The sequence below is a fragment of the Falco rusticolus genome, chromosome 9 (assembly GCF_015220075.1).
Source record: "Falco rusticolus isolate bFalRus1 chromosome 9, bFalRus1.pri, whole genome shotgun sequence".
Lineage (NCBI taxonomy): Eukaryota > Metazoa > Chordata > Aves > Falconiformes > Falconidae > Falco > Falco rusticolus.
Window position 1 is genome coordinate 46,102,983 of NC_051195.1, and position 22,992 is coordinate 46,125,974.

Here is a 22,992-nt window from a genome sequence, read left to right on the forward strand (position 1 = left end):
CCGTGCGGGGGTGCTGGGGGGTGGGATCCACCCACCAAACCCCCCTGGCAGCACTCCCCACCCCAGAGGGCCTGAGCTGTTTCTCTCTGTAAGGATTTGCACTCAGGAGCTGCATCTTCAGGCAAGCAATGCTTAAGGTTACAAGCGTCAGAAGTTTACAGTAGCTGCTCGTAATTTTACAGAGTTTGATGAGGTTTTGAAACGTGGGATCACTTGTTTACCACCTGCATTAAAATACAGCGACTTATTTCTGCACCTGCCTTTTCAAAATGATGGGTGCTTCTCCTTGCCATTGCCCTGTTTACATTACCTGTTTCTAGAGACGCATATGATTTATGATTCCACCTTCTCTCTGTGGAAAATAATGAGAACAATGTAGGTGCGGCTGGTCTGGAAGAACTTCATCAAGTAGGGTTTTGCTTAGCCAACCCTAGGACAGTTTGGTTGTTGAAGCCACGTCTCTCACTTCCAAGGAGAAGTCGGGGACATTGATAAAAAAATTCAAGGTTGCCCAATACGCTGTTAAAAGAGACAGAACGTCTCAGCCCAGGTTTGGCATGGGCTGGGTCTGGCAGCGGAGGTGGAGCGGGGCTGGGACAAACTCTTTGGGAATTTCTGAGCCAGAGGAATTTCACAGCAGGAGGAAACAAAGCAGTGGGATGGGGGCTCATTGGGCCAGGCCCGCCCTAACGATGGAAGGTTTGCTTGCTCTGCCTCTTAATGAACTACAGAACTGCACCGCAGCAAAGCTTTTAAGTGCAACAATGTCGAAAACTTTAAGTAGTTGTACAGGCTTTAAAGGTGTCTAACCTTTGACTTGTCAGGGAAAAAAGCAGGGAAGAGATTCCTTTTTCCACTGGAATAAGTCCAGATTGGCAGCCCGTGCCCAATTAGCAGCAAAAGCCACTAATGACACAGCATGTGCAGCTTCGGCCTCCGACTCTTCTCACAGACCTTGTGAACTCTGGGACTATTTTCTTTTCTGCCACCCTTTGCTGGTGAGATCCACACACTGGATGATCCATCCAATGAGAAACCGGCTCTGCTGGAGCCTGAACCATTTCAGGGGGAAAGCAGCAGTTTCTTGGTGCCGAGGGTGGGGGCTCTTAAGAAAATCCCCCTTCCCTCACCATTATATCACTCAGTCTCTATTGTATGAAAGACTATTAGCATTGTTAATACGTATATTTAGTTCACATGATATACTGTAATGTGATGAGGTAATGGAATTTTACTGGAGGCTTCGGTAGTGTTCATGCTGAAGTATAAGAAACTGAAAGGGAGCCCGGCCCTGGAAATAAAGTTTTCCTTCAGTGAACAACTGAAGAGATGAGAAATGGATTTTTTGGTTTTGCGGGGAGCCTGGCTGCACAGATTGCACCATCTCCAGCAGCAGAGCTGGAACAGCACGTGCTCCTCTCCTCAATGAACCACCCCGCACACGGCTACAGGGGCCGTGGCGCTGTTGCTGTTGCTGTAGCAGTTCCTCTGGGAGCCCTAAGCCTCAGGAAAATACCAAAATTCCCCCTGCGAGTTTCACCATGGGTGTGTTCAGGGCTGTGGGCTGATGCTGTCGGCTCCCAGGAAGGTCTGTGACCATGAATGAACGGCCCCTTTGGAGCTGGTGGGCTGTAGCACACAGCATGACCCCATCCAGGGCCAGCTTCTCCTGACACAAACTGCTCTGGATTTTGTTTTTCCCACAAGCAGTTATATTCCCCTGTAGCCCCCTTTCTGCCCTGTTAATTACCCTGCTAATAGCTTTGTGCCACCACATCTTCCAGGGGCTGCACCTGGGCAGAGCAGCTGAGAGCTTCTCCCTCTCCCCAGCCTTCCCAGGGATGCTCCCAGCTGGGGCGTCCTATGCCAGGGACGGACTGTGGCTCCAGCACAGCCTCTTCTCATCACCATGAGCTTAGCAATACCCATTCCTTCCTCTCCACTGCTGCGTAATGAGCTGTGAGCTAACGACCTGCCAGCCCGGGGACACGGGAGCCCAGTTCCCCACGGGCTTTCCTTTGCCTGGAGCCCACCTGCCTCATGGAGGTGGGTGCAGAGTCCAGCCCTGTGCAGCTCACGTCTGACCCAGATGAGGCTCATTTAAGTTAAATAATGTGATGAGTGTGCAGGTTTCTCACCCGGGGATAAAACCACTGGGTCAGCACAGCTTGGACGTGATGCAGGGACCTGGGTGCTTTGCAGAGGGGGCTGCCGGAGGGGGTTGCAGGGTCCGTCCCTTGGCAGATGCCCAAGTGCCACGGCCATGCTGAAGTCCCCGCTGCCGTGGGTCAGAGGGACTGCAGGGAGCTGTGGCCTGGGAGGGGATGCAAGGGTTGTTCTGGCAGTGGGGGAGTGCTGGCAACTGGTTGGGGAAGGGAATCTCTTGGAAAAACCATCTGGAAGGGACGTTACCCTGCAGGAGCTGCACACGCCTGGGGGGTGGATGTGCTGCTCTCCCCGGAAAAGCACTGCCTCTCCAGCCGCCTGGCTGGCCCTGCTCACACTCAGTTTGCCTGAGCTACAGACTCGTTTTCAGCTGATTTTCCTCACCCAGATCTTTAAAATCAAGCATGACTGTGGAGAGGCTGCTAGAGCCCATTCCCTCACCAGGATCCGGGGGGTTGTGCCCTGTGTTACACCGTCCAGGGCTTTGGCCTTTGCTGTGGTTATACACAAATTTCTCAGAGCCCTGCCCTTCACCAGCTGCTTTCCATGGCTTGTTCCTCCTTTTCTGCTCCTTTTCGCTATGATTTCTCCCTAAAAATAAGGGTGTCCCTCTCAGCCCTGCTTCCAGCTCCTACAGAGCTGCTTTCCCCAGCTCGCGGTGCCCAGGACAGGTGAATCCAGGTTGGACCCTGGGAAGTAGGGCAGAACCAGACTTTATTAAAAACCCTAGAAAACAATTTTGCTAAGGCCATAAAACAGCAAGGCAGCTAAAAGCAGATAAATCTACTAATTATTTGCTCATTAAAAAAGCCCTCCAATAAATTCTTTTAAGGTGATCTCATAAATCTCTGCAGCATCATTAAGGCCAGTTGTCTTCAATTCTTATCTCCCCCCCGGGGAAGCCTTTTATGGGTCTACAAACACAGTGGTTTTAGGGTTTGTATTGCAGATATAACTGAAGTTTGACAAGATCATCCAACAAAAGTGACCCTCTGTTCCCCACGGCAGCAATCAGGGAGCAGCAGATCCTCCCCGGGGAGGCAGATGGAGCCCCTAGGACTGGTCTGAGCCCATCAGCTCTCGTCTCACGTCTCCAGGAATAACTGCTGCGGTATCACCAAGCCAGGCTTTCTGAAGGGCTGTGTAGATGCTGAGCCTTGGCTCAAGTTGCCTTTTCCTGGCATTGCACAAGTTCTGAAGCACAAGACAAGCCTGTTTGCAGCCATCAGGCCTCCTGCGCTGGGTGCATGCAAGGGTTTGCCCACCAAAGGGCTTGGGACAGGACCTGCCTTGGCCACACTTGGGGTGGCCGGATGGAGCCCAGAGGGAAGCAGCCTTGCCACCTCGAGCGTCAGTCCTGCGTGGACACGTTCAGGGGCCGTCAGCGCAGCCCAGATCACTTTGCTAAGCTTTAACAAAAGGCACACGAGCCTCGCACAGGTGGCTGACCCCCTCCCTGCAACTTGGCTGCAGCTTAAGGGGGTCAGCCTGGCCCCCAGCCCAGGCGTACTCCCAGGGCCGATTCCCCAGGCTGTATTAAAATCCTACAGAAAAAGCATCCCCCCAGCCACCCCGTACAGGAATTTTCCCACTGGCAACCCCACCCCCCCAAAACAAAAACCTTGAAATGGATGCAAGAGACTTTAACATGCGAGTTGCTGGTGCAGGGTTGCTTCCTGAGGTGGTATCAGGCGCCTTCTTTTGCTCTGCTCGGCAGAGCAGCGTTTCCACCATCACAGCTTCCTGCTTCCCTTCCTGCAGCTGTGGCCAGCCCTGCTCAGCCCGGCACTGCTCGCTTCCGTCGCAGGGAGCCTGGGCAGGAGGTGGCACGGGGGAGGCTGGCACCAGCACCCTGCGTTCCCTGGCTGTGCCGTGCTCCTCTCTGCAGTGCTGGCTTTGCCTGCAGCGCAGAGTTCACAGCCCGTTTTCTAGCCAGCTCCTGTATTATCAACATTCATCTGAATTTGCTCATTGCAGCAAGGTATTATCCTGGCTGGGGTCTCGTTCCGGTGACACAGAGTCTGGGACTAACTTATAGTCCCAAGCTCAGAAGATCTTTCCTCCTTAACCAAACCACTCTACTGCTTTTGGGCACAGGCAAATGGCCAGGTGGCCTCTTGATGTCCCAGCACTCAGCCACTCTGGGCTGGGAGCCCAACAAGCACCAGTCACGAGAGCAGCTCCTGGGGAGTCACTTTGATTATTACTCCAAGCGATCAGTTAATAGCTGCTTTGGCTCAGGGGTCGCTGGGCAGGAATGGACGCAGCCTCAAGCTAGCTGGGAGCTGAGCAGCCATGGCTGTGCCACGTGTGGGCCAGGCTGGGGTTGGAAGGACCCACAGAGCCCTCGTCTGGATCCTTCACCCCGGAGTGTTGCAGGAGGGATGAGCATCCTTGTGCTGTGGCACCGCGCCGTGGCCCCACACTGCCCTGCCTCACGCTGTGGGGCACAGAGAGGAGATGGAGCGGTGCCTTGCGGTACATGAACCCCACAGCATCTCACTGCCAGCCCTTGGGGCTGCAGGCCATCCAGGCAGCTTTCAAAGTGAGATTTCCCAAGGGCTTTCAGTGTCCCAGCTCAGCAGCGTTCAGTTATCTGCTTTCACCTACCGAGCTGGATCCAAAATGTAACAGACATTGAGTGAAAAGATACTGAGCTTTGGTATCTGGCTGTAAGAGATGCTCTGAGAGTTTTAACTCCCAAAGGTCCTGGGGTTTTGAGCAGGGGAAAGCAGGGTTATTTTTCTTCTCTTCCTGCTGAAATGGCAGTGATTTTATCGTCTGATTATAGTTGGGTTTTTTGTCTAAACCTGGTGGCTTCCCAGCAGTCCTCAGGGTGTGTTTTATTCCTTTCTAGCTGCAAGTTTGTGACCTGTCAGTGGGTCGGTAGGAGCAGCACGGTCTCAGGTGCTGGGAGCTTTGCTCTTGTGGTCTGGGCACAGGGCCATCACCGTGACTCTTGGCGATGCAGCCGTGCTGGAGCCGTCTCCCCCAATTACACCGCACCCTCTCGCCCTGCCACCATGGGATCGGGAAGCGGTTCCCCAAGCAAATGTCACCAGCAGCCTGATTTAGACTGACAGTGGTGCAGAAATTCAGATGTGAGTCTAATGCTGCTGCTTGAACCTTGCCCTGTGTCCCCGTCCCCTGCTTCTGCTCAGGCGGCAGCCGCCGGCTGTCTTCTATTTTCAAGTTTTATTGCTCTGAGATTACAGGCTGTGCAAGGGGGTTGTTTCGAACCATCCTTCTCTTACTGAGATGATGTGTTGCTTGATTTTATGTGTGTTTTCCTGATGGGTTGTGCTATTCTGCCTGTGAAAAGCCTTGCATCTGTTTTATGGAGAAAGGCCAATTCAGCCAATGCCACTAAAATCCTCTGCAGGCACCCGGCGTCCTTATCCCAGACACCCAAGAGTGTAATCACTCTCTAAAAACAAAAAAAAAAAAAAAAGTAAAGAAAACGTTTATTTTTGCATCTCAGCACATGCACAGACTCCAGTCTTGGGGCCGGGGTGTTAGGCAGTCCTGGCTCTCCTGCAGGATACGTCTCTGTAGAAAACTGCTTTTTTCTGAGACCTGTTGACCCAGGGTGATGCAGATGCTGCTATGGACTCACCCAGCGCAGCCGGGTGTGCACACAGCTGCAGAGGTGGTGGGGAGGCAGGGGAGCAGTGAGCCCTGATGGGCACTGGGTGCAGCGGTGGTTGGGTCCAGAACCCATCCTGCATCCCCTCACCCAGTCCTGGGGTGACAGCCAGCGAGGACAACATGGCTTTTGCATTGTCAATGTCACGGTGGCAACTCAGGCCACAACTTCTTCTCCCCGTGCGTCTGTCAGAAGGGATGTGGGGCTGCGCGGGGTCTCCCCCAGCCGCTGCTGCTCCTCACCAGGGGTGACGAGCCCCAGAGCTGCCTTCCCACGGCGAGATTCTGCCTGCCCCTGCCCTGCCCCCTCAGCTTCTCTCTGATGTGGCTGCCGAAGGATGTGGCGATAATAAAAGTGTGAGTACAGAGAGGTGCTAAGGTAGGTGAGGCAGTTGGTTTCCTGTTAGCACCAGTGCGACAAGACACGGCTCTTCCCCGCTGCTCAGAGCCAGTCGGTTCCCAGCCTGCTCCCCGCACCACAAGCTCCATTTACAGTTATTTACTAAAACAACACAGAGTGTGTGAACTCCCTCTAGGCCAAAAATAACTGCCGCCCCATTAACTCGAACTGTTTGTTTGTTTTCGGCTGTTTTCTGCCCTTATCGCAGGCAGGGAGCCTGCCTGCTGGGGGGCTGAGGAGGGGAGCGGGGTTATCACCCCCTGCCACCCGCAATTGCTGGGGAGAGAGACCCCCCCTCAGTCCGTGCTCCGGGAAGATTTTGTTGCACTGGGGTAAAAAGCAGCAGCGACCAGAGCATGTTTCTCGGCTTGTTGAATTTTTGCTTTATGGTGTGTAATGGGGGCTTCTGGAGGTCCCTCCCATGGGGACAGGGCAGCTGGGTCGCAGTGAGGTGTCCCCCAGCCCTGGCTGCTCTCCCACTTGCCTCCGCTGGGTTTTGGGGACCCGATGGGATGGTAGGGCTGTAGCAGATGCTCGTGGTGCCTGTGGTGGGGAATGGGGCCAGCAAATGTCCCTGCAGATGCTAAGCAGGGACTCAATCTGGGCTGGGCAGCCCGAGCTGGGACCTTTCTGGTCCCTCCTAACCCTGCCTGCAGGATGGGTTTTGCTCAGTTTTCCTGAGATAGGCTGTGGAGGGAAACCCCCAAAGAGGCATTTCCATTCTTAATCTTTCAGCCAGGTGTCAGGGCTAAGAATGATGGGTTTTACCCCCTCTGCCCCAAAAATCCCAGGAAACACTTCTTGGTTTTCAACCAGCTCTAAAACAAAGTGAAAAACCTCAAAATCAGAAGTTGCCTTGAAAAATGCCCCAGATGCCTGGTGGAGATAAACTGCTTTAAAGCAAAAAAATACCACTTTTCCCTTAGTCGCCTGCGGCAATATTTGCGTTCACATCCGACAGTCCAGAGCCCATCTCCGCTGACATCCCGGGTGTCCTTGCCACAATGCGGAGCACTCCCTGTCCCCACAGCCCTGGGAGCCCCCCCGCCTGCCCTGCCCCGCAGCAAGGTTCTGCCTGCGCCAGCTTTTCCCTCTCATGCTCTTCAGTAGCAAACAAGTAGGAAGATGTGGCAGGGTCCCTCCCTGCAGGGATGAGTTCAGGGGCCATGGGAGGACCATGGAGGGCTGCAGCTCTTCCTGTTGCCCATCTCACTGCCCGTGTATCAGGCTTGCTTCAGCCCACGTGAGAAGACATTAAATGGGCATGTCTGCCTCCCCATGCAATGTTCTGCTCTTCAGCTGCTTTTCTGTGGATGCAATCTGCTCCCCCGTGACTTTTCTCTGCCTTGGCTTTTTCAGTTCAGTCCATGAATTTTTGCTCCATGTTTTATATGGTATAAGATACAGTTTTTTCTTTTTTGTTTTTTCTTTTTTCCCCTGTTCTGCCTTTGACCATCACGTTTAGCAGATTTTGCTTGCACTTAAGAGCACATGCAGATTGCAGCCTGCCCTGTGTCCATCTCACACCACTGCTGTGGTGGGGAGGACTCTAGCAAACGCCTCAGCATTGCTCTTGGGTCTTATCAAGACAGCAGAGGTGGAATTTGGGCATCAAGGAGTGCTGCTGAAACCCCATGCACCACCATGTCCACAGCCCTCCCTGGGAGGGGACACCTTGCCATCCCTTTAAGGGGGGAACAAAATGCAGCAGGACCGCAGGACTCACAACCTTACCCATGTGCAAGTGACCTGGCTAGGAAAAAACAGGGAATACTGCAGGGCAGTTAAACTCTTGTGGTTTGTCGTGTTTTGTCACTCCCCAGCTACGGTCAGAAAGTCCCTTAATTGCCTGTTCTATGGTCAGAAATAAGAAGTTGGGTCTCTCATGAAGGAGAAGGGAATATGTTGTAGGCTGGGTGAAACTCCCATGCAAGTTGCTGTCTCAGCCACTTCTGCATCACATCCGTGAGCTCTCACCTCCACTGGTGCATTTGGCTGCTTTGCAGAGGTTGTGGAAGCTCTGCCTGCCTGACTAAAATTATCTTTGCAGGGAGCCAGGCTAAAGAATTCAGTAAAAATGGCTATTTAAAGTGTCCCCAGCATGCCTCATCTGAGCGTCTCCAAGTACAGTCCACTTTGTGGGAAAGGGTCCTGTTTTCCACCCTGGGGAAAGGCTTCTCGGTGGTGGCCTATGGGAGATGTATACATTTATCAAAATGGTCTTTTTGCTTCGGTGGGGAAGATCTGGCTCATATAGAAAAATTGCAGCCTTGCCTGAGTGCTGGCAGTCTCTGTCAGACTTCCTCAATATAAACCATCGCATGCAATCGCTGGTGCACGAACATCTGTGTGATACCCTGGCGAAGGCAAGGTGGAAAAGTCAATGAGGAACTGATGGAGGTGAAAGAAATACTATCTAAGGGGTTATGGGCTGCTCTAAGTCACAAAACATAGAGCAAAGCCCTTTCTTTGGCAAGAGCAGTAGCTGTTCCAGTTGATTCATTCAGGCAAGGAATGGCTGTGATTGTCATCCAGGACCATTTTACCTCCATTAGCGTGGCGGTGGAGGAGGTTAATAGTGCCAGAGCTGGAAACTGAGCTTCGAGCTGGGGGAGAGCACAGCAAAAGAGAGATTGTCTTCCTGCTCAGGGTAACCGGAGGATTTTGCAGTTTGGGGTTTGTGTTGCGCAGAATGAGCCACCAGCTTGTGTGGTTTATTTGTTGACTCTACTGAAATGTTTATAGTTGTCACCAATGTGATTTCTAATTTCAGGAGGTTCTTTCCAATATTTCTCTCCTCTGCTGACAGTCAAACATTTTTCCCACCCAGCAAGCTTCCCTTTACATGACAGATAAGGATGGTAGCTCACAGCACGTGAGAATTTCTCACCTTATTTTACAGAGTCTGTTCTGGTTTGGACTCTGCAGGTGTCCCTTTCTTCTTCAGTCTGTTTACAATGAGATGGTCGCCCTGTCTTAATCCATGGAAATCCCTTTCCAGCCCTCTTTAAAGATCCCCTGATGTTTCACAAAATCTTTGATGTCTCGCATCTAGATTACACTGGGGAAGGAAAGGCTTTGGGGAGATCCGATCGCAGCCCCTGCCTGGGAGGGGGTTACGAGGCAGTCGGGCTCCACGGGGAGATGCAGGCTGAGCAAGAGGCTGTGGCCGTGCATTGGATGGTCACAAAGAGTTTTCCACTGTGGTGATAATTAGCCATTGATGAGCTGGCCTTGGAGCCTGGCAGACTGCTGGCTTTGCCCACTTGTTCCGTGGGGCAGCAGGGTGGTCCTGGTAGCGAGGTCAGCCCTCAGCTCCCATCCCCTGAGGAGCACCGCCCTCGCTGAGCCCTGGTGCTTCATCAGAAAGGATGGTCTGGGAGCCCTGGCATCACCAAGGGTGGCACGGCAGCCCCGCAGGCACTGGCCACGTACCTGAAGGCTGGTGAGCTTTGGGTCTCCTGCCGTGGCCACAGCTCCCGTGGATCAGGGGTGCTGTGGTGGGCTGCAGGCCAGAAGGACCGGTCCAGGCTTGGCAGGTGTGAGTGTCACTGGGTACTGCTTGCACGGCACAGAGATGCTCAGGTATGAATACATTTAAGACCATTGAGCCAGAGGATTCTCCACGTCCTCAGGAGACCTCAGCCCTGGCTTTCACAGCTTCCCAGGGCAGCAGCTTTGACCCCAGTACACGTGATGGCCCGGTGGCTCAGGCAATGGTATTTTCCTTTCAGGCTTTGCAGAGTAACAGGAGACATTTATGGTGCTGTCTGGCACGGGAGGTTCCTCACTTCTCCTTTCTCCTCTGGGAAAATGTTCAGAGAACAAAAAATAATAAATTTTAGAAGTCACAATATTCTCTTTTTCTAGTTCAGGGAAGAAGTCGGCGCTCTGTTTGTTAGAGATAATGGAGGGATGGACATGTGCTGTGTGGGAGAAACCATGCCTGGTTTGCTCCCAAGTCCATCATCTCTGAGTCTTCCAGCAGCTCGCACAGAGTGAAAGAGAATCTGGAAATAGGGCCCAGAAGTGGGCTCAGCACATGTCCTGTGCCCGTGGTGCCTCTGAACCCCGGTCTGGTCTCACTCCATGGTGGGCTCACCTCGGGCCCCCCTCCCAGACCATTTTCTAAATGCCTTTTGACAGCAGGGATCTTTGAAGGCTGCCTCTGCTTCTCCCGGAGCAGGAATTTCCCCTTTCCTGCCTGATTGTGCGTCCCAGCTTCAAAGTGGTTGCAGAGTGCCTATGGCTGGAAAAACACACATAAAATTAATTTGATGTGAATAGAGGGTCTGAAGACACTGGAAAGCAGGAAACACATGTGCGGGGCTTGTGCGCTGGGGTGAGCTACGTGCACGGGGGCTACGGGCACCCCAGAGAAGCCCCTCTACACCAGTGGGTCCCACTGCCCACCGGGACCCACAGCGGTGGCTGGCAGATGCCATCACCCCTGTCAGCTCAGCTTGGCATCATGCTGCCAGCATAGGCCCCGCTTTCAGGGAGCCAGCCCCCGGACAGGTCTGCACTTCAGGGAGGTGCATCTCACCTTCCTGGACACCTCACAATGGGGGGTGCTTCCATCTGGGCTATTCACCCCCAGCCGTGGTTTGGAGAGGAGTAGGTCTTGGTCCCCGATATCCCCAAATACTGATGGGGAGAGTTGTCCTCAGCTGATGTCTCTTTCTGCTGCAGAAAGTGGGCAGAAGTTGAAGACTGAACTCGGGGCACTTTGAGTCCTGTCCCTGGGGCCTCTGCTGCACACGGTGCAGTGGGGCGGCGGGGAAATGGGGCAGAGAGCTGAGCTGGCGTGTCCGGCAGGTGGGCACATGTCCCCATGCTCCCCTCGCCCCCTGCCAGGCTGCTTCCGTGGGTGCAATACGGGGAGAGAAGGGGGAAACTGGTTGTTTCTGCCCGTGGCATAAATGCAGGTCACCTCACCAGCTCTCTCGCTGGAGGAGCAGTGGTGCCTGCTGGCAGGACACCAGCCCCAGCTGCCCCAGCTCCCGCAGCAAACCTCGCTGCAGAGCCCACGGCACATTTAACCATTTGGCTTTTGCTCGTGGCAGGACTTCAGTGCTGCGGCCATGGCATGAATTCACATATTCCCAACCACAAGCTCATCCCCCCGAGGATGGGTGGCACTGCAGCTTGCTCCAGATGCCCGTGCTGGTGCCAGCCCTCGGTGTGGGGCTTGGCACAGCCAGGACACCTGGTCTGATGGAGCAAATACCCCAGTTTGGGTGCCTGAAGGTATTTGAGCTCCCGCCACACAGCAGGCTCACTTCTCCTCTGTCCTTTTGTCCCTTTGCTGGTTTCGGTGTGATCCTGCTCACTGGTGTGTCTCTCTGCAGTGCTACCCACAGCCCCAAGCCTGGGCAGTGGGATGCAGCGAGGTGACAAACACGCAGACGCCAGGGCTGCTACTTAATTACGGTCACAGCCCTGCAGGCCCCTGGCTGAGCCTCTGGGCACTCCAGCCACTCATCTTTTTGTTTTCTTCGCACATTTTTCTGGACGCTGCGTTTTCGCATCTCCTGTTTGTTTTGAAGGCCAGGGGGGATGGACACGCAACAGCAAATTCCCAGCCTGGACCACACTGCGTGCGCCGCCTCTGTGACACGGGGCAGGGGGGTGTGAAAGCGCCTGCTGAGAACATGTTCACATTGCAACAGCAAAACCAGACGCCTGCAGCCGTCCCACTCTTCATGTGGTCGCAGTGGCTGCAGCCCCTGGGGGAGGAACGTGGAGCAAAGCAGCTCCCAAGCCTCTGCTCCGACATGCGTGGGCAGGCGCCTTCAGCTCCTGCAGGACCTGGCTGCAGCGTTCTGGGGAGGATGCTGTGCTGGACTCGCAGCTGTAGCTGGAGGGAGGAATCGGGTGCTTCTTCTGCAGGGGGTCAGGGATGAGGGAGGTGGGAGCAGACAGGAGAGCTCAGCCAGCCAGGTACATACCAGGACGGTGCGTAAACCTGCTCTTGGCATAATTTTATGTTGGTGCAAGGTTTCCTCCCAGCCCACCGTGTCTCCGTAGCTGCTCCTTTCCCTGCGGTTCGTCGCCAGCAAACCCGGCTGGTCAGGGCTGAGCAAGGGCTGGGTGAGCGTGGTGGGGACCCTTGTTCCCCAACAAGCCCCAGCTCTGGTTCACAGGGCAGCACTGGGCTGGGCTGGGCAGAGAAGGGAGCTCTGCAGGCACTGCTGGCTGTGCCATTGCAAATGCCAGCTGGAAGCAGCTGGCTTGAGCAGGGATTCAGCAGTCCTGAGTCTTCCCACGGGATTTTGTTGGGCTGCAGCTCTGGATGATGCTGAGCCAGGCTGATAGTACCTGGGGGAGCACATCCCAGCAAGAAGCCCCACCAGCACCCTCTCCTTAGCCTTCATTTTAAAACAACACACAAGGAGTTTCATGCCAACCTCAGCAGCACCAGCACATGGTTGTCCTGTGCCTCAGCGCTGGTGCAGAGTCCTCTGGGGTCCAGGCCTAGAAATTAGAGCGATTTTGGGTGCTCAGGGTTGTCTGGCTTTGCCCTCTGCCTCCGAGGTCACTGAGCCAGGGCTGGGCGCACTGCCCAGAGGGGATCTCCTTGCATCCCATCCGGCTTCAGTCATCACAGCCATCCCACCTCTCCCAGCTGGCCTCTCCTTGACCACGCTGAGGACCTCCTCCCTTTCCTTCCCACATCCTCTCCTGCCGCTCAGGAGCGGATCCTCTTTGTGGTGGACCCCTGAGGGTTTCGCCCACTGGGCAGTTCCTTGTTTCTGGCTGCCGGTTTGTCAGATCCGGTCGGGGCTGTTGGTTTTTTTGACCAATTCTTCATACTTTTGTGTTTTCATTTCTGTGGCTGCTTCGCCCCAGGTGCCCTCCGGAGCAGCCCAGCAACGCGCAGGGGTAAAGGCAGGCTGAGGACGTGCACACACGTGCAGGAAGGACAGGGAGGGCAGGAAGCTGGGTACAACCCCTGCCTGGCAGCATGGCACGGTGCCCAAACCAGAGCCTTTGGCGCTGAGCTGGCAGACGCGGGCCCACACTCCCTGCCAATTCTGCCTGATGAGGAGCACAGGGACAGCAGAATGGGGTCACACCAGGCTCCATCTCTGCTGCAGCCTCCAGTGGGTTGGAGCTTGCCGCAGGGGCCCTGGCTTTCCCCTCCTTCCCGCAGAAAGCTCAAGGAAAGGTGAGGCTTGGGTCTGCAGAGATGCAGCAAGCAGTCGCTTGCCCAGCATTTGTCCCAAAGTAGATGTCAGCAGGTGCCTGGGGAAGTGGGGTCACCTGTGCCTGTGACAGTGGCACAGCCTGGGTCCCAGCTGTGCCTTCACCAGGGTGCTGGAACTCAGCTGGGGTGCTTTACAGCAATGCGGGCAAGGCAGGAACACCCAGGGTGGCTTGAGGACCCTGCGCTGTCCTTAAGCACCCGGGCTGGCATTGCCACCCATGCTGGTGTTAGCACCCACGCTGACATTAAGCACCTGGACTGGCCTTAAATGCCCAAACCAGAGTTAGCACCCAGACTGGTGTTAAGTAGCTGGGCTAGCATTAGCACCCGGGCTGGCGTTAGCATCTGGGCTGACCTTAAGCACCCAGGCTGGAATTAGCAAAGGCTGATATTAGCTCCCAGGCTGATGTAAAACACCTGGACAGGCACCAGCACCCCAGGCTGGCAGGAGCACCCAGGCCAGCATCTCTTAGCTCCCTGGGCTGAATGGGGACAAGGACAGGATCAGGCTGCAGCAAAGCGTGAGAAAGGTTTTGGTTGGCTTTGGTACAGCTTGCAGGAAAACACTAACGGCCCTGGTAGAGCTGAGGAAAACCTGGGATGGTTTAGGGTAAAGCCAGCAGCTATTCACTGCTCTCTGTAGGGTCCTGGGTGCCTGACAGCACCTTACCATGTCCCCTCAGATCCTGATGTCCCCTAGTGAGGTGGCAGTGCCCTCCTCCAAGGCTAACTCCCTCGCTGCTGGCACCCACGGGGTGCTGCAGGGTGCAGGAGGGCTGCAGCCTGGGTGCTGCGCCCTACCAGGCCCAGGCACCCCCCCCCCAGCCCAGCCTGGGCACGGCATATTTTGGCACGGGGGGTGCAAAAGCCAAGCGTTAGGAAGGGATGCAGTGGTGTGACAGTGGCCATGCCACTCTGGGCCCCTCGCAGCAGAGCAGCTCCCTGCCCAACCTTTGGGGATGATGTCAGTGCAGAAGTGGTTTGGGTTAATCCAAACTGCCTGTCCCAGGTGCCACAGTGACACTTTCTCAGCTCCTGGCCACAAGCCCAACCAGAAGCAACAGCACTAACCCTGGCCAGCCTCCCCGGTGCCACAGCTAAGCCCATGGGAACAGTGAGAGGGGCCATGCTGTGGGCACCACCACATTCCCCTGTGGGTCCAGACCTTCCAGCTGAAACGGTTTCTGCCTCCCAAGGGATTCAGGGGCATGGCTCCCATTCACAGCCCCAGGCTCAAAACTTCCTGGGAACCTGACAGCCCTTCCATTACGTCAGCCTGGCACTGGGTCCCCATGGATGCTGCAGTGGCCACGCTGGGGACTGCCATCCCCGACATCATCCCCAGGTGGGCCAAGTGCTGGAGGAGCCATGGAGTGGCTTTTAGGAGGATCTTCCTTGGGGGATGCTGAGGTGCTGTGGCCTTGGGGAGCAACAGGGTCTTTCTCAGTGCGTGTCTTTGGGGTGTCCCTGCGCTGCCTCTTGGTAAGCCTGAAGCCTGCAGCAAGGCTCACAGGCTTTATCCTGCGAGACCACCAGAATAACGGAGGGTTAAACCCCACCATACCACCTCAGCCGGGAGCGTTTTTGCCACTTCACTTTCTCCCTGCTCTTATGACACAAAGAGCAAAGCTGCCAGTTTGCCCGGAATGACCTCTGTAACCTACAAACCTAACCCCTTCCTCAAAAAGACAAAAATCCCATTGCCTTGCACCTCCATCTGTTTAGCGAACAGTTTAACCTAACAAGATTAGCATTTGAGGTCGTCTCTTCTTTTACGTTTTTCCCCCGCCGTTTGCAAAGAAAACAGCATTGGATTTAGGACAAAAGCTTGAAACCCCTCATTTGTAAGTAGCACAGCCTTTGGAAACTGTTTTGTTCCAAAGTTATCTGGGGAGAGGGCTTGCGAATCCTCCCCTAAAGCAAACAGGAGTTGGCCAAGAAGCTTGGCCCGGGGGAGGATGGAGCCCAGCACGGGGCACTTGCGCCCAGCTGTGCCCACTGCGGCCTTGGGGAAATTTCATCAGGTTATTCCCCCCAAGGAGGTTTGCAAAGAGAGAGGGTTGTGGTAGCAGGGAGAGGCTGCGGTGGAGTGGCTGGAATAGAGGGAATTGGGATTCACGTTTCCTGTTCCCCCACAGACTCCCTTTGGTGACGTTCTGGTGCAAACCTACATCCCTGCATCCGTGTTGGGAAAGCGTGGGGAGCGCATCTCATCCGCGGGGGCGATAGATGAGGCCGTGGCAGGACAAGGGTCATGAAAGAGCAGTGAGCATCAAAGCCAAATTAACCTGCATGGGGACACGAGTGGGGTTTTGTCTTTATGTATGTGTGTGCTTGTTCCTTAAACACCAGCGCATCCCACCACGAGCCCCTTCCCGCAGGCTGAGCTGCCTGGCCCCCCGCTGCAGCCTGGCACTACCCAGAGAGGTGATGGCCTAAAGAGTCCCCAGGGAATCGTCGTCAGGGTGGGGGAAAAAGGTAAAGGGTTTGATTTTCATTCTTTGGGACTGTTTTCCCCTCCCTCATCTCCCGCCTGCCCCCTCCCTTTTTGCCACATTGTGCTGAGCTTGAATCAGGCCTTCACAAAGGGGATTAGAGGCCGGTTGCTGATAAATAGCAAAGCAGGTTGGAAGCGTGGGAACCAGCCATGGCGCAGCACGGAGGGACATTCCTGCTCCGGAGGGCCAGGCGGGAGCAAAAGTCCAGGCTAACCCCAGGTCACCCGGGGGACCCAGTGCCTGAGAAGATTTGTTCGGACACTGGCTTTTGTTGTGCACAGTTCCGTGTCAGCCCAGCGTGTCTCTCGCTGCTATTGATGGGGAAGGAAAGCACTATTGTCAGGCGCCTGAGGGCCCCCCTTTCAATCCTGCACTTTCGGGGTGACGTCAAGGCAGTACGTGGGAACCCGACCAGCCAGCCCGGAGCAGGGCGAGCCATCCTGGTGATGCTCCATGTCTGCCGGCCCGCTCGCAAGGCGAGAATTGATGCTCAAGGGGTCCCCGGGAGCTGAGCATCACCTGTGGGGCCAGGAGCTGTGCTTTCCCCCTTGCAAGCCATCCCGGCACTGCCCGGAGAGCCAGGGCTGGGCAGGACAGATGCTCCAGCAGACAGCTGGGTGGGAACGTGGAGGGCGTTCTGCTTTATCTCAGCCCCGGCGTTATCAGTGAAATTTCCTAAAGGCAGGGAGTGAGGCAGGACCGTGCCAAAAATCCATGTCGGGAAATGGCTGCTGGATGAGAGCGCGGCCACCCAGCCCCGCAAGTCCCAGGGGTGTCTGCAGTGTCAGCTCGCACCCTACCTGGACACCTGCAGATGGGTTCAGCGTTCCCTCATCCTCAGGCGCTTATCTGCTGACATGCTTTTAATCTCCACCTGGAGATCCTGGGAGAGGTGGCAAAAGGGCCCAGGGCTGGATCTAACTCTACCCTCGGTCCGGCTCCTGCTCTGGCCTCTTTTCAGGAAGAGGACGGGCAGGGAACTTCCCCGATGAAGCACTGCAGGGTGTGCAGTAAGGCTGCCCTGACCAGCTAAATGAAGCTCAGCTGCTTTGCATCTGGTGCCGAGGCTCACTCCAGCATTGCGGAGCATCTGGGGACAGGCGGCATGCCAGGGAGGGAGCCTGCTGGGAAAATCGCTCCATCCCGCCTCTGGCTTCTCCTCCTGTGACCTGACAGTGCGGAGCTGTAGGTGACCTTGGACCCTGCAAGCTGCCTGGTCCTGGTTGGAGCTCTGCATGTTTCATCTACCATCTTGTGTCTCAGAAGATGAGCTGAGCACCAAAACTGGGACTTGCTGCCAGCCGTTTCTCCTTTGAAGCCTGATTTTGCTGCCAAAGGCTCACCAAGAGCTGAGGCTCCAGCACCCCATCCTCCGCACAGGGGCCACCGGGGTGGGGTGACTCCACAGCTGCCCCTGAATGCTCAAATGAGCCAAAGCCAAACAGTCTAAACAGCCAAATCCGTATCCAAGTGGGACCCACAGGCTTTGCATCCAGCAGGGAGGCAAACAGGGGAGAGCAACAAATATATTTGCTACCACTGGGTCCTCTGACGGCATCCCACCACGTAGGAAGGAAAAATAAAAGCCTCCTTTTGGAGCTGGGATTACCCTGGAGGAATAGGGCAGCTCAAGCGGGACAGTGGGAATGTGGCTGCTCTGCTGCCAAGGATGCGCGCTGCCCTTCCTGGGAAATCTGTGTGGGCAGCCACAGAAATATTCCTAGAGGTCACTTGGGAGTCTAGGAGTTGGAGGGGCAGTGTAGCTCTGTTAGGGCTGGGCAACAGCCAAGGTTTTTTTCAAAGAGCCGTGAAAAAAACGGGAACAGCTTCCGAGAAGTAGTGTTTTCATCATGCGCTGGTCTGGATCCTTCCGTGTGGGTGGAAGGAGTGACCTGGATGCATTTTCAGGGCCTTGCCTGACATGCCCCCCAGCCCCATACATGTCTGAGGGCAAGGACCCACTGTGCTGCATGCCACTGCTACGGCCTGCTGGTGTCCGAGTGCTGAGTCAGCACTTGGCAAGCCTAGGCTGAGCCTGGGTGCGTGCATGGATGAGGGGCAAGGATGAGTATTGGGATGGGAATGGGGGTGGGGATGGGGAAGAGGATGAGGAGGATGAGGATGGGGATGCAGGTGGGGTTGGGGACAGGGATGTTCTCCTGCTCAGAGCAGGTGGGATGCTTTCAGACATACCACCCTTGGTCCGGTCCCTGTACAAACGCAACCGTGTTGCCTGAGCTCCTCCAGATCCCCACCACAGGCACCCACCACACACCCTGCCTGCCCACCTCCTCCTCCTCTCCTGTGGGTGCAGAGACCTGCAGAGCTGGAGGGAGCTGGGATGGGAACAGCCTGAGGCAGCTGAGCCCTGTGCATCCCAGTGTTGTTGGTGGGCACAGAGGGGCAGCTCCCTAACACCAGGAAGGGGATGATGCGCTTGGTGAGGAAGCTCCTTTCAGCATCCCTTCAGGTGCCCACAACCTGCTGCAAAGGCATCTCCTGCACCCTGTGTCAGCCCAAGACCTGCCCGCCTGCCTCTGAAACCCCACGGGGCACAGCATCGCTCACCCCTAGGCCAGGCTGAGCCCTCCTGGGGTGCTCAGATGAGCCATCAGGCAAATGATCTCTGGCCTCTCCCTCCCATCACAGCTCACCCCTGCAGACCTGCTGCAGGGACCCAGCCCCTTGCTGGCTGCCATGTGATGGGCTGCTGTTGGATCTCTCTATAGAAAATAAATAGTCCTGCAACAGGAGGGGATTTTATTATTATTATTCCCAGGCTATCAGAGTCTCCCCTAACCCTGCCTAATCGAATACAGCTGTTTCCTGTGCACTCAACAACAGGCATGCCGCTCTGCCGTCCTCCCGGCCGGTTTATTTAAGTAGGTAAGATCCGGATTTCCGGAGCGGAACAAACAGCGCCGGACGCCTGGACCACTCCAGCCCTGAACCCTCTGTGCCCCAGCGGTGCCCCCGCCACATCCCTGAACCTTTGGTCCCCTGCGGGGTCTCTCTGCCACTGTGATGGGGCAGGGGTGGCTTGTGGACATGCTGTCGGTGGCTGGTTTTATTCCGTTATTCTGGTGTTGGGAGAGGGCCAGCTCCCTTCTCCCAGAAGACCACATTTCTCTGGCTGGAGTCTTTAAGGCATTTGTTTGGGACACCTGAGGATCAGACCTTTCCATCAGTGGGATGCTAAGCCCGTGTGCCCCTCATGCAGCTCTGCAGACCCTGGCGCTGTGTCCCAGGGAAGAAGAAATGCCCTAAGTCAGTCTGTCTGCGATTAGTTAGAAAGATAAATAGTAAATGTAAGAAAAGGCAGGATGGTTGTGTCTGGCAGGGGAGGGCAGGCTGGGAGCATCAGTGTGTGTTAAGATGGACTGTCAGGTTTTGCTGGGCTGAGTTTTGGGACTATTTTGCAGGGTTAGATTGAATTTGGATGGATATTAACCTTTGAGTTGCTGCAGACGTGCAAAACAATTCAACTAACAGGTGCTGATCACTTCCTTCTTCGTTCAACATTTGACCAGCCAGAAAGCACGCTTGAAAACTGGTTTTCTCCAGGATGCCTTGTTGGGGCTCATGAAGGCACATTGGACACTGGGTCTTCTCAGTGTCCCCATGTGGGAGATGTTAGCCAGGACGGACAAGACGGGTGCGTTCTGCTTGGGCATGGATGCCTTCCTCGTAAGGGGTTGGGTCAGAGCAGCAAGGACCACCCTGCCAGGGCTCCCCTCACCCCGTCATCCCCAGCCCCACTGCAGGCAGGTTTGAGCTCGTGATGTTCATCGGCGGCAGCCCCGTGTGCGGGGAGCAGCAGTGGCTCTGCCACCTGCAGCCCTCTCAGCTCAGAGCCCACTTGTCCACGAGCGTCACCATTCACACAGCTCGTCCCTTTGGCTCTTTGCAGAAGAGCCATTTGGTGGTGTGAAAACTCTTTGGTGTTGATTACTGGCTTTTTGGGTGCAGTTATGTGATGTGGCAATGCTGACGTGTCCTGATGCCATGTGCCCCTGTGGTGTCTGTCCCGGCGTGGCACTCACCGCTGCTGCCGCAGCACCACCGGCCCCAGTGCAGGCGGCTGAAGCGCCAGGAAACTCTTCACCTGTTTTATAGGACGTGGTTGGGGCTCACTCGGCTCCCCAGGGTGGGTCAGGCTGCCACCGCAGCCCCGCTGTCCCTGAGCCCCGTGGCCCCATCACTGTTCCCTGGCAGAACCGGTGTGCACAGTGGCACTGCTCGGCATGAGCCCAGCCCAAGTCAGAGCCCCTTGCAGTGCTGCCACCGGCATGGCACTGCGAGCAGGTGGCTCCCAGGGGTGGCTCGGGTCAGAGCTGCCGCCAGGATGCAGGGCTGGTTGCTGCATGCAGCGAATGCCAGTGGTGCACAGCTGCCACGGGCAGCTCTCAGCCGGGCTCACGTGAGAGTCCCAGAGATTGGGGTGCTTCACATGACCCTTGCTTTCTCTTTCTTTTTTCTTTTTCTCTTTCTTTTTCTCTTTTTTCTTTTCCTTTCTATTTTTCTCTCTCTCGCTTTCTTGTGCTCGTTCTCACCCGGCTTTTCACATTACACAGCAATGCTCTCTTTGCAGTTCATACCCATCAGGCATCTTGTGTAACGCTGCTGATAAGGACTCACAGCTCCTTGGCAGAGGTATTGCTGTGCACCCACGCGCAGACACCCTCACCTGTGTTGTGATAGTGAAGCCTTGTCACCTTTATACCAGAACCCAAAGATAAGCCATAGCTGGACCATGAACTGCAGGGTTGTTTGCCAGGGCAATGGTGAGCCTTCCTCCCGCCTGGGCTGGCAGTCAGGCAGGGCGGCTGGGACAGGTCCTTTGGGCTTTAAGGCCGGGGAACCACCTCGTCATCCATCACTGGGAGCACCAGGGCAGGACATCTGCTGGGGTACATGCTCCCCATCCCGGCGGACGGGTTTTGCATCGGCACAAGTTAACAAAGATGAGCTGAGTTTGAGCAAACGTGAATGACAGCAGGTGCAAGCCTGGTGTCATCTTATTTGCAGAGAGAACCAGAAGAAATCATGGTGCCTTGATTCCTCTGCAGGCACCTGGGAGCAGCCAGATTTTGGGGGTCCTGAGCACTTTGCCAGTGACTGCAGAGGTGACAGAGATGACCCGTCCTCACCCGCCACCCCCCTCCCAGCAAGCAGGGCCTTGCAGGGCAGGCTGAGTTCCCAGCCGTTTGGTCCGGCAGCGTCAGGATGAGTGCCGATGCCGGCACAAGCAGCCGGTGCCAGCTGCCGCGAGAGGGGAATGATTCGCACCTCCGGGCGGGAGATGAAAGAGCTGCTGGCACTTGGAGATGAAAGAGCCGGTGGGACTGCAGTGTGGGACGAGGACGGGAGGTGAGGGGAAGCCCTGAGAGTTGTTTTTCTTCTCATCTCTGCTGCACAGCAGGATGGCGGCAACCAGTGCCCAGCTTTCCCAAGGGCCACAGCGGAGCGGGACCCTGTGCCAAGCACCGTGCCCAGCACCGCCAGCCCCTCCCAGCCCCCAGCTGAGATGCTGAAGTAGCAGTGGGACCCACTGAGCATCTGTCGAGATGTTGCACGGAGGAAGGGGGGCTCTGGCGGTGTTTACCAAAGGAGTCAGGGGGGATTGTTGCATGGAGGTGCCGCTCCTGGTCCTGCCTGTGATTGTGCCAGCTGCTTGGGGTCGTCCCTGTCACCCAGCGTCAGGTGCCATTGCACAGTGGTGACACAGCAGTGACACAGCCGTGGGTGAATCTCCATCTCTGGTTTCTGTGTGGTGAGGCTGGGGACAGGACTCAGTGGCTTATCTGAGAGCGGCAGGGGAACGGCAAACCTCAGTGTTCCTAGTCCTTGGAACTTCTGTCCCCAGGCAGGAGCGTTCCCATGTCACACCTTGGCGGTGCAGCATGCAGTGAGAGCCCAGCAGGAGTGGTGCCCTGTGCTGTGCCATGCTGCCGTGGCACACCACGCTCCCCCCAGCTCAGCCCTGGGCTCTCGGGTGCAGGGTGCGCGTTTGGCCGCACCAGGACCAGCCGGGTGCTCTCCAAGGGGGTGGCTGTGCCTCGGGGTGGTCTCTCAGCGCTTCCTCTGCCGTCTCTGCTCAGACTCTGTAGCTCCACAGAGTACAGGCAGCACTGAGGCAGGTCTCCTTTGTGATGGGGACTTAATAATCTTTCTCTAGCCTCTCCTTTGCCTGAGACTTTGTCCCTGTAACCTTTTGCTTTGGTGCAGTTTTGTCCCCCGTGACTCATGCAGAGCAGTGAGAGCAGAAGCTGATGCTCTGGCAGACGGGCACACGTGCCTGCCCAGAAAGCCTCGGACTTGGAGGTTTGGACTTTGTCTTGCCTTAGACTTTGAGTTTGAGCTTCCAACACCAACTGGCAAGCTGGTTCCCTCCAAAGACCCTAGCCGGGCACCTGACGAAGGCCTATTTTCCTTTCTGTGTATCATTTTTGTATGCTAGAGCTTGTGCAAGGGCCTCAGCTGTTGCTTTGAGGAGCCTCAGCCTTGCAGGTACCCATGGAATGGGGCTGAGCAGAACCTCCCACCCAGCTGCTCCCTCCCAAGGCGAATACTGAGCCTGCTTGCCCCAGGCTGCTGGGGCTGAGCTCAGAGCATTTTATCCTCCAGCCCCGGCCCTGTGTGTCCCAGAGCTCTGCCAGTCTGCGGGACCTCCTGGCAGGCTGGCCGTGCCCAGAGGCCCTGCCCAGCTAAAGGACAGTGAGGAAAAGGGCACTGAGCCCTCTGACATGGCAGGTGGGGACCAGCAAGGCTTTGGGGACCCACAGACAGTGTTGGGTGAGCGTGCTGATGGAGCCAACGAGGTCTCTGGCTTGGCGTCCACATGACCTGGACTGCAATGCCCTCATCACTGCATGGACTGAACAGGAATATGGGGTGGGGGACAGTCACTTGTTTCAGCTTCAGGTGTTGCATTTGAAGTTAATTTTCATTGCCTCAGCGTGGCTTGGTTGGTTCTGAACCTCTTTGAAATGATTGGGTTCAGGTGAACCTCAGATGGGGGAAGTGGAAAATCCAGACCCATCTTCTAAATCCATCTCTCCATTTGTCTTCTG

General features: G+C 55.8%; 1 protein-coding gene across 4 annotated transcripts in view; it reads left to right on the forward strand.

The window, feature by feature from the left end:
• The window catches only part of EXD3 (exonuclease 3'-5' domain containing 3), a 290,827-nt gene that overhangs the window by 234,476 nt on the left and 33,359 nt on the right, over positions 1–22,992 (forward strand). The window lies entirely within an intron of this gene.